Source organism: Dermacentor silvarum, chromosome 1 (assembly GCF_013339745.2).
Source record: "Dermacentor silvarum isolate Dsil-2018 chromosome 1, BIME_Dsil_1.4, whole genome shotgun sequence".
Classification (NCBI taxonomy): Eukaryota; Metazoa; Arthropoda; class Arachnida; order Ixodida; family Ixodidae; genus Dermacentor; species Dermacentor silvarum.
Genome location: NC_051154.1, coordinates 129,500,233 through 129,512,607, shown reverse-complemented (window position 1 = coordinate 129,512,607; position 12,375 = coordinate 129,500,233). Strand labels below are relative to the sequence as shown.

Below are 12,375 nucleotides of genomic sequence, written 5' to 3'. Positions count from 1 at the left end.
TTTCGCCTCATTCAAACTGCAACGAAATAGCAGCGAGTCTCGCGGCAATTTTGCGTGTATTTGCGGGCTTCTTTCACGCTCAGAAAAAAAAAAAAAAACTCCAGCCATTCATGCGACACCTAGCGGCGAGCGCCGGAAACCTCGTATGGAGGTCGGAGCGTCGGAGCAGACGCTCCGTCCGTAGCCTTCGCACTGCGGGCGGGTGCGCGCCACCATCAACGAAACTGCGCACAGCCGTGGAATTATGCTGCGTTTTGCAGTTTTGCGGCGTCGAAGAGCCACATGGATTGCGAATCTTATCATAAGCTGCGACAACGGCAATTGTTATGTTCTCAACATCTTGCTCCGAGAAAGTTTTCATTTTTTTTTTTTTTTCAGCCGAGGGTCGGTTTGTTGTTTGTGTGAAGAGAACGCGATACTGTTGCTTGTACTATGTTTGCAGTGAAGTGCTACAGCGAACTTCAGGAAGTTTGCGTTGAGGTTGTTACTGCCATTGTGATAACGTTCAGCGTACGTGTGCTGCAACAAGCAGTTTCATGTGATAGCCGGCGTGGTAATGCAGTTTATGATGCAAATGTCGCCGCGGTACTTAAGCTTTCCTTCATTAAAGCTGTTATATCGGATACATGCGGCGCACAACGTGGAACTACCGAGTATGGTACATCAGCGAAAATCGATCGTTACATCGGAGTTTCAGGTACTCCCGGTAACGTCGGTAAATCGTTCTATGTAAGCACAATATGTACGCGCCAGCATGCAAAATAACTATGGGGTGGCATAGCGGTACGCCTTCCTTGCGACCTGGACACGCTATCCGTGTAACTAGTGCAAATTAGTAGGTGCTCATTTGAAAATGCGTAATTATCAAAGCAATTGTATCTCTTATCAGCGTCTGAACGAAATTGGCAGTTCAGAAGCGAACACAGTTCTGGCCACTTGCAGGATACGTAAATTATAGAATAACATGAAAATTAATTAGATTCATAATGCAGTAGCTTAGTTAACATTAATTTACACAGAAACATTTGTTTTATTTCATTAGTTTACACAGCAGCCATAAGCGACATGTTCGTAGACAGCGGGGAGTAATCAATCATGGTCAGGCCACGCAGCACAAGCCATACATGTACATGGTGTGCAAATGTGTTTTTATTGTAGTAAGCAGATCTTTCGGTTTCTTATTTATCGTATTGTTCTCTACGAGAGAAACAATGCGCCAACTAATGGAATAACTACAGCTAAGTGAAGCAACAGTCACGTTGCGCAAATATTGAATGTAAAATAGATAACAGGAACGCAAAAGTAGCGAGAAAGGTTCACCACAGATTCGTAGTGCATGCTCGCGATAAAGTGCAAAGCTTGATTTTAGGTTCGCTTGCTCTCTGGACTGAAAAGGGCGTGCAGAGTTTGCGCCTTCGCCGAACGAAAATGTGTTAAGGCAACAACAATGAGAAAGTGCGCGCCGGCTGCGCATTTATCCGCATGTACAGCGGCAACAGCTGATCGAGTAAGTCGGTGCGCTGCTGCGGGCGATGTTAAACGTACCAAACTGAGCAGGTTGTAATATTTCGGCAATCCTGGCGAGGCCAGCGTGACGTTATCCAACTTCGCCGGCTGCTGTCTCGCACGCTCGAAACACCGGACTATCTAACCGTGCCTTAACAGTGACTCAAAGCAGCAGAAACGTGCTTGTACTTTTACGACTATCCAACAGTGCACGAGTACTTCGGTTCCACGACCAATGGGTTCAAGAATACATCGGTGATTTTCATCAGAATCTCGCACGGGTCCGCTGTCACGCCAGAAGTTTGCACACACCGTGCGACCACTTCAGCCTCATTACCCACTGTGCCTCTCTCAGATCGGCTAAAATGATTTGGTCGGCGTAAGCTACTCGCTTTCCTTCCACAAAACAGCGCAAACCGGCATCACACTGCACGAAAATCATCAAACTACTGTGTACTATGCATCAAACACAGCGGTTTCGGCGACGCGGGGACCTCCGTATAACCGCCATGTTGCACAGTGTAGCCAGACGCGGCCAATTTTCGCAGCGCCCCCTGCAGTTCATTTGAGTTGCGAATTGAACAACAAAAAGCTGTATCGGGAGTTTTTCATGTTGCTCTACAATTTTCTCATTGACACTTTGATAATTAGGGCAGTACTTCTCGAGTTAGATAATTAATTGCAATTACCCGATTAAATTTCAGTAACGAAAAAATTACTGACGGCTACTCCACTGCACTGGAAACAATATGCACTAGGTTTTCTTTGAGTAACGCAATTGCTCTTTTTTTTAATCTTGGTCCATGATAGTTGGGACACCCTGTGTGTATATATATGGGTAGGTTTCGGAAAGCTGGTCGGGCGCCAGCCCCCCCGGAAAATTGAAAACTTTCCGCCTATGAACCCTTCCCTTACCCAAAAATGGGGGTAAGCGAAGCTTGTGTGTTTCTTCGGTGTTCCTCGAGTACCACGTTGTGCTCGAACCACAACCGGTCACACGCACTGCAACTGGCACGTCGACGACGAGCCCTTTCCCGAGCGACGTCGCGGCGCCGCTGCTCAAACGCAGCCTGCTCCTCGGCGGAACGCACCACGCGCGGCCATCCCAACCGGTCGCCGAGACTGATCTGAGGCGAGGGAAGCCCGGCAGGGTTGTCAGATGGCCCCAACAAAAAAAGCCAAATGATCTCAAAATGTAGCCCAAAAATAGCGAGACCCAAATTTTTCGCTGAGCGAAAAGTAGCCAAAAACATAGCCAAAACGTTTGATGATGTTCTGCAGCTGTCTGCATTTCCGGCTTGAAAATTACTTCCACCGCATGCATCCAGCCTCAAGATCTCCGTGAAGGATTCTAGTGAGAGCTACTTCTTTGCCTGCAACCAGTAGAATAGCACAGCTCCTGGTAATTCAATCTGAAATCTGGCCATTTTCGGGTAACGAGTTCGCAGAACTACAAATGGTTTATCAGAAAGAATTATGGATCTTTTCTAGTTATGTGTTAACGAAGAAATGCAGCTCATTGCCAGTAACGAGTTGAACAGAACGTGCTTTGGCTCCTAAGCGATGAAATCTCGAACTTCTTTGCCTGTAACGAGTAGAGCGCTGCCCATCAGACGTGCATTTGGGCACCACGCATGTATTGTTACAAAATGAGCCGAAGGATTTCTTTTTTGATTTACTTATGACGTTATTGGTATTTACTGAGCCACGTTCTGAGTCAACTTTAGTTCACGCCAAGGCGTGAAGTAGGATGATGGGAGCCTCATACAAGACCTTATTGACTCTACATTAAAACATCCTCATTCTCAACTGCAATATTTTAAATTTTGAATAGATTTATGCTTTGCAGATGCAATAGCTAGTTGCCTTACAGTGCAGGATGAACTTGGAAAATATTGGAATGGAGTAAGAGTTTCTTACTGCATTGCGAAACAACGCAGCAGCAGACGCTTTTAAAACCAAAGATACACATAAAGTAAAATTTACCTTTAAAAGATGGGTCCTTCTCCGATTCCTTCTGGTAGGCACGGCTGTACTTCGCCCACTTGCGCATGCTGAGTTTTGAGAAGGCAAGAAGATGTTCCTTTCCAGATTTCTCAGACGACTACTGCGCTTCGCTGAGCATGTACATATATAAAGACTCTAACCGTCGCGTTTCTCGTTTAAAGCGACTTGCGGATTTTTCGTAAGGCTACTGGGTAAATAAATAAAGCGGGGATTTGCGGGAAAACCAAGCAATAGGCTTCGATGAACCCTTGATAAACATTGAAGGACCACGTACGTGCGAAAATGCGTGGAGCGACTTCAGTTGTTGTAAGTTCACATAATAGTTCCCTGTAGCAGCCAGCACGGAACACGTGCGTACTCGATAAAGCCCCTTAATAGATAAAGCCCCTTAGTGTCCCTGTAATGAATCACGTGTGCACCGGCAGCAGATGGCGCCGAAACCAATACAAAACGAAGAGAGCTTATAAGCGCTGGTATGACGTGTAAACATGGCAGCCATGACTTACCGCCGTCCTCCCAGCGCAGACATTGCCTAAAAACACAGCCTTCGAGATTGCCTACATATCTTTGTAGCAGCAATGAGCTTTGGGTTTTCATAAACCGATTTTCCCGAATTTTCTCAGTGTTGACGTGGTACACAGGACTCGGAAGTCCTTGAGACAAAAATAGCCAAAATATAGCCATGTAGCCAACTCTGAGTTTCCGACGCAACCCACCTAAAAAGTAGCCCAATTTGGCTACTCTGAAAACCTTGAAGCCCGGCAGAGCGCGTGCCAACCCCCTTTTCCTTTACTTCTTTTCCACCCCGCGACACACCAAACGACCCTGATTGGCCGCGTACGTCACGTGATCTGGCGCCGGCGCTGCTGGAACAGCTGCACTACTCTGGGAGTACACTCTATCTGGGAGCCGCTGGGAGCAGCCGGCTTTTTTTTTTTTTTTTTTTTGTGACCGCGACAACGCGACCGAAACTTGTGAGCCAACACAAGCTTCGCTTTCAATTGAAACAGTGCAAATTTGCCTTCACTTATAGGGATGCGAGCTGCTGTAACGACCAACGCTCTTAAAGTGCTAATAAGGATTATTATTATTATTATTATTATTATTATTATTATTATTATTATTATTATTATTGCGATAGCAATTATATGGACACTCAAAAGCAGATTTCTGCCGTCGCCGTCGCCGTGAGGTTCCGTATGACATCATTTGGAGAAGAAATCGTCGCCGCGCGCCGAACGCCGTATGTGCGAGTGAAAGGGCGCGAGGGGTGCGTCTTTCACGGGGAGTGAACGCACGGTGGAGAACAAACGCGCGTTCTGCGCCGTGCTCGCTTAAGGGCTGCAGAAGTAGGCGTCTCTGTTCTCCTTCACAATCACCATGTATGTAGAGCAAACGCGCCTTCTTCCGACGAGCGAGAGGCCGTGGGGGAAGGGGAGGGAAGGGAGGCGACGTTTAGCTGCGGCACGCAGTGCCTATTTATATCAGAGGCTCCGGCAACAGTCACCAACGCCGCACGCATTTTGAGCGAACGCGGGCAAAACGCCGATGGCGTCGACAACAGTTCTGCGTGTTGCCGATGCTGCTGCATGTCCAAGTTTATACAGCTGATAAAGCTAATATCATTACTCCGTATAGCTCTCTACAAGTTTGCTATCGCAATTGATGCTTCGCCTTTCAGGTGAAACTGCGACAACTTTTATTATTATTATTATTATTATTATTATTATTATTATATTATTATTATTATTATTATTATTATTATTATTATTAAATCTAAAAGGATCTAGAAGCGTTGGCAGCGACAGCGCTATTATAAATTTGTGTCGTCGCCTGCCGGCATCTGCAGAAAGCATCCTGTCAGGGTGGTTTTCCGCGTGTTGCCCCACGAACGTTGAATAATAATAAAAAAGAATGCGTAGCTTGCACTGGAGGCGAAATGCTAGAGACAGCGCGGAGCTGACGGGTACATAGCTAGTCCTGGCTTTTGGGCTAGGCTAAGCACTACCAAGTCATCCCCAGCATTTTCCGGAATTTATTGATTATTGATCGATTAGCTATTGATTGGCTATCGATGCTTAAGTAGTTCCAACCATGCTTAGCTAGTTTTAGCCAGGCTCAGCTTCGCTAGTTCACAGGGGTATGTGCCATTGCGCTTGGACCCTTTCGGCACAACCGCCAGGATCGGCCCACATTTTCTGTTCGCGAATCGCGGACTAACGGCCGGCTTAAACAGCTCATGTTTAAAAAAAAAATGCGGCCTGCCGTGTGCATCAGAAACGGTGTCCGTGGCGCCACCAGTCGCGGGACTGTTGTGTGGGATCGGCATAGAAAATGCGTCAGAAACGCGCTTGGAACGCCGTCGCCCATGGAATCCGACGCGTCCCATCCCCATCATAGCGCCGTTCGGCCCAACCACGCGGCCGAGAATGCAACTACGGCTGTGACGCTCGCTTCCATTGCAGCCCAACCCACGCGGCAGGCCGCACCTTCTTTTTTTATCCAGCGACCGGCCGTGGTTGCCCACTCCTAGAACATGCGGCAAACCCAGGGGTTTATCCAGAATTTCGACTTTGGGGGGGTGTTGCCAGAACGCGGGGGGGAGGGGGGGGGGATACGAAGTATTGCTTATCTTTTTTTTTTTTTTTTGAGCGAAAGGCCGGGGGGGCGGGGAGGCGGGGGGTAGGAGGTTCAAGGGGCTAGCGCTCTTTTTACCACGTTATTTTGTCTAATTAAGGCTTAACGCTTTTTTCCACAAATGGTGACGGAAAAGCTGCTAATTAGCAGAAGTACACTAATTAACCTTTTAAGCAAGCATATTAAACCACATCTTACAAGGAAGTTCGTCTTGTTGGTGCATGTAGAGCTGACGTTTTTGCGCAAACAATACTACAACGAAGGTGGAGACAGGCAGGCATGAACGAGCGCTGTATAGAAGGCCGAAATGTGTGCCTAGTTTTTCAGGATTATAAACTCATTACTACATTTAAACACCCATGGTATTCTGTCAACCAGTTTGAAAATTGCAAGAACATAAGCGACAGCATTTAGAGTTTTCATTTGATTGCACGAAGTTTATTCTTTTTTTCTATGCAGAACAAAGTAAAGCACGTTCTTCATCTACAAGTCTTATTGAAAGAACAAAGTGCAGACATGTTCAAAACTAAGTACAATATCACTTTGCACGAGAAAAAAAAACAAAAAAAACAAGCACAATAGGCACGGAGAAGCCATATACCTTAAACAATACAATTAAAATATAACTAAGAAAAAAAAAGCCGGCAGATCCCACGCCCTGTGGGAATCGATGTTATGCGAAGCAGTGTTAACGAAAATTAACGAAACGACCATGAGAGCACCAAGATGTAGGCGGCTGTTTCCTGACCTACATGACACGCATGTATTTGACACGCACCTATCATTTACTCGTATGTTCGTCATACACTCTTGTCATACTATGCCAATTTTGGTACATACCAAGTTAACGAAATGACCATGAAAGCACCATGACGTAGGCGGATAGATAGATAGATAGATAGATAGATAGATAGATAGATAGATAGATAGATAGATAGATAGATAGATAGATAGATAGATAGATAGATAGATAGATAGATAGATAGATAGATAGATAGATAGATAGATAGGCACTCTCAAAGTGGTATATGATCGCCAAGAAATGATTCGCATTAAAAAAGTATATGTGCGCATCATGTGCGCTACAATCCGGTACATACAATATCCAAAGAAACTACTAGGCCAACCGTGGCTGCCACATTCAGAAAATAATAATTAAAAAAAAAAAAACCTGTGACGACACAAACTACAAAATTGCACCGTGCCACCCGCATGTAAATACAATAGCTGACGTTGTTTCTTGGTTCACATCATATAGGTTTGGTTTGGTTTGGTGCATATATGTATAGCACAACCCACTACGGGGGATTGGCCATGAATCGGGCGACACTGGGTAGAAAAGAGAATAATACTTAAATAGGATTTTCTTATTTAAGAATGAGATATGAAATTAATTCTAACCATTAATATCAATTTTCATGGCATATTATTTTAAAATTTGAAGTTCATATCTTTGTTTTCATGTAGGCTTGGTCCACAAACTGCAAATATTCATCCTTTTCTTCGTCTGCTGCGTTCCTAATATTGGGGATACTTGGGAGCTTCAATAGAAATTTTCATCAGCATGGGCCGGCGTCTTATGATATCTATCTGATGTTAAGAGCCTTTTCATGGCGGAAAAGCTTCTTTCAACGGCAACAATTTATACGGGAAGAAGCAGTATCTTCATTGCAGCTGACGACAAAGTAGGGAACATTCTTTTTCTCTTGATCTGGCGCGCAAGCATGAGCAGTGCTTGCTGTGAAGCCAGCTCTCCAGAATACCGTCTGTAAATTAATTCTACTCATTCCCCAGTCTAGCCGTTAGGAGTCGATAACGAGAGCAATGTACGTGCCACATTGTAAATTTTACGACTAAGCACAGGGGTAGTGCTGATACTGTACGTATTGTGCATACGAGTACGTTGACTTCAAAATGGAAAAACAGGAGGACCATGCAAATGTAAATCTCGCATCTCATTCGCGTTTACCGCGACCTCAAGGATTTTCCGCTCCCTGCAGGTTGCAGTGTAGCACTGTCGTCTGCGTGCTAAACATCAAAATTGGGCCTCAAAGTTAAGGTCAAGTAGTGCCCACCTCGGCAAAGAGTAAATATTTATTAAAGCGATTACCATAGTGCATATGGGTTCAGCGTAATTTTTTTCCAGGATGAGTGCCTGTCTGAAAGAGAGGAGGGGGGGGGGGGGTCAGGAATAATTTTTCGGGGGTGTCCAGATCCTCCTGGGGGGGTGTGGGGTGGGGGGGGGGGAGTTCAGGGGGTGTGTATAAATCCTTGGGCAAACCTCCCTGACCGGTTGCTTTCTGCAGTTGTCGGCAGGCGACAACACAAGTTTATGCTAGCGCCGTCGCTGCAACAGCTCGCATCCCCATAAGTGAAGGCAAATTTGCACATTTCTCTTAAGAACGAGACAACTAACTGTGGCAGGTGTTATACTAAACGACGCAGACTCCAAAATGCAGCATACATTTGTGCATAACTTGAGCAATAACAACGCAGCGGTGAGCGCAAAACCCTTTTTCGAACATGCGCAGCGAAATATGCAGGACCCTGTAGATCGATCAGGACCCCTCTCCTGTAATTCACCGTGCGCGTTGCGCTGACTTTTTTTTTTTCTTTAAGTGAGGCTTAAATTTGTGAATCTCGCCGGGTTTCATGACCATGGGCGCTGTGGCCTGGCTGTTCCTTTGCCGAAGAGGACAACCAATCACAGCGGAGCATGCGCTGCTGGGTTCCTTGCAACACCACCAGATGGCACTCGCATCCGTGGCGACTTAAAGCCCCTATATATAGGGGTTTTATGGCGACATAAAACCGCTTCTCTCCTCCTCCGTTCCGCTGTCGCGCTCGGCACGGCCAGCGCGATCGAGGCGCGATATTAGTTATGGCGTTTTTCACTGGTCGATCTGGAGCGGCCGCCGAAATCCTGGAGCGAGCGCTCGCAATTCACCAACCATAATCTGCCAGCGGAGAGCGAAAATGCTCCGCGCTGGATCGTACCGGAAGTCTGCGCACACACGTCACAAAAATCGACTTCCGCTCTGCATGTTTCTATGGCCACCAAGATCATCGTCCCTCAGCGAGCGGAAGTGACGTATCCTCTCCTCCTATTTCCGCCCGAATCCGCGCCTCGGCAGCGGAGCAAGTGAGAGCGATCCGGCGCGGAGCGAGTTGATCCGAAACGACCAGTGGAAAGCGCGAACCCGCTCCAGCTCGACCAGTGAAATTCGGATTCGCAGCCGTGGAGCAAGAAATCCTGCTCCAGATCGACCAGTGAAAAACGCCATAATGGCGTTTTTCACTGGTCGATCTGGTCAAATTTTCTGTACGTGTCGTTTGGGCGTGTTCACTTGTTGACATCTGTCCTCTTTCGGAAAATGCTTGCGTTAGCGTTAGCGTGTTACGCACGCTAAATCTTTGCGGAACGCTGTTCGATAGAGTTTTAGTATAGCGTAAGACAACGATGCGCCGCTAAGCGCAAAACCATCTAGCTGCGAGTAGTCAAAGCAGCAAACTGAGCAGCTCGACAACCAAACTAGCCGTGTTGATCCACGCCAAGCCTTGAAACGAGCCTGCATGTCAAGCGTTCGAGCCGAGGGTGCCACCATGTTTGCAACGCTAAAAACTTAGCGAGCGTTTAGCGTCTCCGCTATATTTCAGAAATAGCGGACGCACGCTATCCGCAAAACTGAAATAGCGTTCTGAGCATGCGCAGTCTGACCCCGCTATTTCATTGCGTTTAGCGTGGTGCCATTTCCGCAATACTAAAACTGTCTGTAACTCTGAGAAATAGCGTGCGCACGGTAAACGGTATGGGTCGGTTAGCGTTCTGCGCATGCGCACTTCGATCCCGCTATTCCGGTACGCCCGCTATTCCGGTAACCACGCTAAACTAAAACTGTCTAATAGACAGTTTTAGTATTGCGGAAATGGCACCACGCTAAACGCAATAAAATAGCGGGGTCAGACTGCGCATGCTCAGAACGCTATTTCAGTTTTGCGGATAGCGTGCGTCCGCTATTTCTGAAATATAGCGGAGACGCTAAACGCTCGCTAAGTTTTTAGCGTTGCAAACATGGTGGCACCCTCGGCTCGAACGCTTGACATGCAGGCTCGTTTCAAGGCTTGGCGTGGATCAACACGGCTAGTTTGGTTGTCGAGCTGCTCAGTTTGCTGCTTTGACTACTCGCAGCTAGATGGTTTTGCGCTTAGCGGCGCATCGTTGTCTTACGCTATACTAAAACTCTATCGAACAGCGTTCCGCAAAGATTTAGCGTGCGTAACACGCTAACGCTAACGCAAGCATTTTCCGCAATACTAAAGTCTCTAATACTAAAGTCTCTAACGTTACCGTATTAGCGTGTTTACGTAGTGTACATAAAACATGGCGGCGGTCCCGGCCGCCCGCTTCGAACTGAATTTGGCGTTGTTTTTGTAGAATTCACTTCGTTCGTAGCAAATGACTGCGTAAACGGCTTTTGCTTAGTCTCATGTCGCTTCGCCGAGAGAGTGTTATGGCTAATCTTGAGGAATTTTCGAGATCGCTTCTCGTTTCGAACGCGCCTAAGCCTAACGAGAGAAATTTTTTTCTGAGATCCGAGCGCCATCTGTCGCTAAAGTCGGGAGATAGGCGCGACGACGGCATATGGCCTCTGAGATTGAAAGATTTCGGAGGCTATGGTAGACAGCTTGTACTGCTTGTCTGTTTCGCTGCAGATCGGCAGACATGGCAAGTAAAAATACAACGCTCTCCTGGCTTCCATTGCGCTGCCTCTCGCACTTTCCGGACGCACACAAACATATCTTAGGTGCCCTATGTATGCGAAATTCAAAGCGTAATGGAATAGCGTCCCGCACGTAAACTACGCTATCACGCTATACTAAAACTCTCTTTCTGCAAAGTTCGTTTGCGGAACGGTAACGCTATTTCCCGTAACCCCGCTATTACGCTAACGCTAAACTAAAACTGTCTATTGACAGTGGCGCTGCCTACGTCGGGCCTGCCGTGGCAGACGTAAAGCCCCTATATTTATAAAAGTAGCGCCATTCTTAGATCTTGCCGCCACCGCGCTCACCCCGGCGCTTCCTCCTCGCCCTCTCTTAGCCGCCTCCTGTCGACCCAGCCTCCTCCGCTCCCCCATTGGCCAATCCGTGTCACGTGGAAGTTCGCGTCGCGCTTTTGTATATTTTTTTCTTTCCAGCGCGCTCCGACTGCCATTCTCGGGCCTGTGCGACGAAAGTGCTGTACGCACAAACGGATCAAACGTGTTAGGGACAAGAACTTCGTTGTGATAGCATGCTGCTGCGCCTTAGGTTGCCGCAACCGACAAGGCTAGGGCAAAAGGCTTTTTTTGTTTACCATCCGGCGTGCGCAAACGCTTGTTGCACACTTGATATTTGCGCCGTCTCGCATCGTCGCGTTGCTACTTCCAAAACGGCATTATGAAGACCAGTTACTGACTAACGAAGCAAAATCGCGCCTCAAAAACGTCTCCGCAGGGCGCGATTGAAGTTTTCCTCGGATTTCCTCTGGTAGCGCGTTAGCTGTCGTCTGCCACGGCAGGCCCGACGCAGGCGGCGCCACTGTCGATATCGCGCCTCGATCGCGCTGGTCGCGCCGAGCGCGATAGTGGAACGGAGGAGGAGGGAAGTGGATGGCGCTACGTTTATAAATATAGGGGCTTTAGGCAGACGACGGATGACGCGCTACCAGAGGAAATCCGCGGAAAACTTCGATCGCGCCCTGCGGAGCAGTTATTGAGGCGCGATTTTGCTTCGTCAGTCAGTAACTGGCCTTAATAAAGCCGTTTTGGAAGTAGCAACGCGACGATGCGACACAGCGCAAATACCAAGTGTGCAGCAAGTGTTTGCGCTCGCCGGATGGGAAAAAAAAAAGAAAAAAAAAAAAAAAAACCTTTTGCCCTCGCCTTGTCGGCTGCGGCAACTTTTTTTCGCAGCAGCATGCCATCACAACGAAGTTCTTGTCCCTAACACTTTTGAACAGTTTGTGCGTACAGCACTTTCGTCGCACAGGTATGGGTGTTCTGTGGCACAGGCCCGAGAATGGCGGTCGCAGCGCGCTGGAAAGAAAAAAATATGCAAAAGCGCCACGCGTGCTTCCACGTGACACGGATTGGCCAATGGGGGTAGTAAGTGGTTCGTGAGGAAAGGGAAAGGTTGACGCTATCTTCTGCAGCCCTTGAGGGAGCACGGCTCAGCGCCAAAAAA

General features: G+C 47.5%; 1 protein-coding gene across 1 annotated transcript in view; it reads right to left on the bottom strand.

The window, feature by feature from the left end:
• Positions 1-12,375, bottom strand: part of LOC119436024 (cytochrome c oxidase subunit 4 isoform 1, mitochondrial) — a 480,308-nt gene that overhangs the window by 120,782 nt on the left and 347,151 nt on the right. The window lies entirely within an intron of this gene.